Source organism: Equus caballus, chromosome 7 (genome assembly GCF_041296265.1).
Source record: "Equus caballus isolate H_3958 breed thoroughbred chromosome 7, TB-T2T, whole genome shotgun sequence".
NCBI lineage: Eukaryota > Metazoa > Chordata > Mammalia > Perissodactyla > Equidae > Equus > Equus caballus.
The window spans coordinates 34139243-34143291 of NC_091690.1; positions in this window are offsets into that span (position 1 = coordinate 34139243).

Below are 4049 nucleotides of genomic sequence, written 5' to 3' on the forward strand. Positions count from 1 at the left end.
GCTGTGCCTGTGTTCGTCCTTGTCAGGGCTTGGCATGGGAGCAGCAAGCTGGGGCTCACGTGGGTCAAAGTCAAAGTCGTGTCCCTGGATCACAAGGTTGGTATGCTGGGGATGGTTACAACTGGCATTCCCGGAGGCGATGCTCATGACAACAGTGATGACCTGTGGGGCAAACCGGGAGCTTAGAGCCCACGGTTAACTGGGGCACTCTGAGGGCCAGTGTATTAGCTGGATGCAAGTCCCTCAGCATTGAAATAGGTTGTACACACTCCAGTACTGACAAATAGATAAGTCTCAAACTGCCTGATACGCACTCTGGCTTTGAAAGCAAGAGCCAGTCAGGGACCCCTAAGTCCTCGGCCCCAGGGCAGGAGCTATAACTTAAGGCATGTTCACATTCATGAATGCTGCTTTCAAGACCAGAGAGATTTATCAGACATCGTCACTTAGGGAAGCCACTAGATGGTGCCATCACCCCATGGTAGGGCCCAGTGTGGGCCTGGCTCCTTCTGCTTCCAGGCAGGCAGCAGCGAGCGAGCCGAGCTTTCTTCGCTTGTCAACTTTCAGCTTTCCTTCCCTGCAGACAGGTCAGGTAGGAGGGATGGGGTATTGTTCCTCCTTTGGCACTTTTGAGGTCTTCTCTTCCCTAGCTTCACCACTTACTAGCTTTCAGCCGGTTTTCTCATCTAGAAACCAGTAATAACATTGCCTACCTCAGAGGATTGGTTTGAAGGGAGACAAATTTGTATTAAACACACTCCCTGCCTGGAGGAGCTTATCTTGTCAGAGGATAAGTAGGAATATGAAAACCTTTGTAAAGAATACAAGAAAACACAAGGGTTGGTGACTCAAGTTGAGAGACTTGGCCATCCATTAGTCCAGCCCTGAAGGGGCAGGGGCTGGCAGGAGGGGGAGTCCAGGGCAGTGGGAGGAGTAAGTATGAAAGGCATACAAAGGAAGGGTGACTAGGACTTGGGTGATTAGTTTGATAAGGTAGTGAGGGAAGTGGAAGAGGGAGTGAATACTTAATCAGGCCCCTAAAATGTTCAGCATAGGGACTGGAAAATGAAGACACCTCTGCTCCTGTGGGAGGACAAGCATGGCACTAGGGGGATGCAAAAGGCACAGGAGAGCTCAGAGCCTGGCCTCAGAAATGAGGACTTGGGCTGTAGATGGTAGTTTGAGGAAAATACCAAAGGTTGGGGACCCCCAGCCCTGAGAACTGCCCTTCCACATGTGCATCCCAGGTCCCAGGTTCCCTGCCCCACCTCAGCTCTGGGCACTGACTCTTCCCCAGGGGCCTGGTACCTGCTTTCTCTCTGGGCCTCAGCGCTCACTCGGGGCTAATGCAGGAGCATTACGTTAATTAGTTATTCATTTAATTTAACTTCACATTTGGTCTCAATTAAGCTTAAAGTGTTCTTCCTTATAGATGTTACAATAGCACTTGTAATTAAAAAGCAATAACTCTTTGCATTTCTCCTTTAGAGATCCACTGGGAGGCTGGGCCAGTGAGGTGGGGGAGGGGAAGGAAAGATGCTCTTGGTAGATCTTAGCACTCTGAGGCTACTGCTAAGACTGAAGACAAGGGGAGGGAAACTCTTAACACATCCTGGGTGTTGGGGTGGGAGCCCTGAGAACTGGCAAGTGGTATTAGAGATAAAGGGGCAGACCTGGAGTGGGGGTAAGGAGAGGATGGAATATGGAGAGTGGAAGGAGGCCATCCTTAGAGATGGACAATGGAGCCATATATTCCGTGTATGCAGAATAATGCCCCCTCCCCTAAAGAGGCCCACATCCTAATTCCCAGAACCAGTGAATATGTCATCTTCCATGGCAAATGAGACTGCAGATGTGATTAAGGACCGTGAGGTGGGGAGACTCCTGGGTTACCAGGGTGGGCCCAATGTAATCACGTGGCTCCTTATAAATCAAAGAGAGAGGCAAGAGTGTCAGGCATCAGATTAGAAGATGCTGGCTTTGAAGAGACAGGATGGTTGCACCAGCCAAGGAATGTGGGCAGCCTCTAGAAGCTAGAAAAGGCAAGGAAACAAGACTCTCCCCAAGAACCTCCCAAACCTGTATTTTAGCCTCGTGAAACCCATTTCAGATTTCTGACCTCCAGAACGATAAGATAATACATTTGTATTGTTCTATACCACTAAGTTTGTTACAGCAGAAATAGGGCACTATTACATGTTCCCAGTATAAAACTCAGGCAACATCAATTTGAAGGCAGGAAAACTGAAGAAATCCCCACAGATTTAAAAAAGAAGTGGAGGGCATGGCCGTGTAGCATTTAGGTACCACATAAATGCCACGTGTTTACCTACCTCGAGTTCTCTGAAGGCAGGCCCTGGGCTAAATGCACATCTTTTACAATGCCCAACCTGATGTTTCTCATTCTGACTGTGGTGCTGGGCCCTGATTTTGATCCCTGCTGTCATTTCTCAGGTCCCACAAAACTGAGACAAGATGGTGTGTGCTGGGGGGGGTGGCGGAGGGAGGGTGGGGACTTGGAAACATTGTTTTCCTTGAGTAAACAGCAACTGCCACCATCTGTGCAGACAGAGATCCAGAAACAAACACTCTCGGCCTGTGGCTTTGACTCTTCCATTGGCACCTCTGAAAACCAACCCAAGTAGCAGACTCTCCTGGTCCACGGTGCTTTGGGGATCGCTGTGTCAAGCTGCTCCACTGTTTAGTAGTTTCTCTAAGGGGGAAGCCACGACAGCGAAGTCTAACAGAGCAGAGACCAGCCAAAAACACACAGTTGATCAGTGAAGCTCTCTCTGAGGTCTCACGTGGCTTTTAACTGCTTTGCCCCAGATTCCTGGCCAATCCCTAGGGTTCTGGATTTTTCACTAGACTCAGCTGCTTCTCTTTGGCATTTCTATCAACTGGATTTGCATTACCTGACCTTGGTCCCTCCTTTTCCTTTGTTTTCATCTTATGAAGAAATACAGTATAATATAAAGCAGTTAAGAGCTTAAACTGGAGCCAAACTGTCCCACTTCAGATCCTCACTCCTACTTAATCCCTAGCTGAGTGACGTCAAGCAAATCACCTCACCACTCTGTGCCTGCTCCTCATTTGTCAAATGAAGATGTTAAGAGTCCCTAATTCGGGGGGCTGGCCCGGTGGTGCAGTGGTTAAGTTCGCACGTTCTGCTTCTTGGCAGCCTGGGGTTTGCCAGTTCAAATCCCAGATGCAGACATGGCACCACTTGGCACGCCATGCTGTGGTAGGCATCCCACATATAAAATACAGGAAGATGGGCAAGGATGTTAGCTCAGGGCCAGTCTTCCTCAGCAAAAAAGAGGAGGATTGGCAGCAGATGTTAGCTCAGGGCTAATCTTCCTCAAAAAAAAAAAAAAATAGAATTCCTAATTCATAGGGTTGCTATGAGGATTACATAAGTTAACAATTACAAAGCACTTCAAAAAATGTCTAGCACATGTTTGCTAAATATAATAAAAATTGTGGTTTTAGCATGTGAAGAATAGAGTATTCCCAAATATTAGGATGGAAGTAGACATTAAAGGTTGAACTCTATGAACCATAAAATCCCTCCAGTCCTGAGTTTTTATGCTCCTGTGAGGATCATCAATACTTCTCCGGACTCATTTCCACGCTGTTCTGATTCCCACATCTGGAACCTTGCTCCTATGTAGCAACAGCCAAATACTTTAAGGTTCAAGCTGAGAAGTTATAATAAAATGTTTGTTATTTATACTGTAAAAGTTAATTAGGAATTCTTTAATGAAAGTTTTACCTTTTTTGGATATGGATTAGGGAAATGGTCGGTACAGATAGCTAAGATATGGTATTAACCAATGTAAAACTCAAGAGTTGTTTGAAAGCCGAAAATGATCTTTCAACTGTCTGAGAAATGAGCTGTCAGGAGGCCTGAGGCCCAGCCTGAGCCCCTCTACTACCCGGCTATGAAGCTTTGCCCCTCTCTCTGCCTGCTTCTCCGCTGTAAAGTAACTGCAGCAGGTTTCTTTACACATTGAATAAAAAAGTAAAACAAAAACTCAGCACTGAGA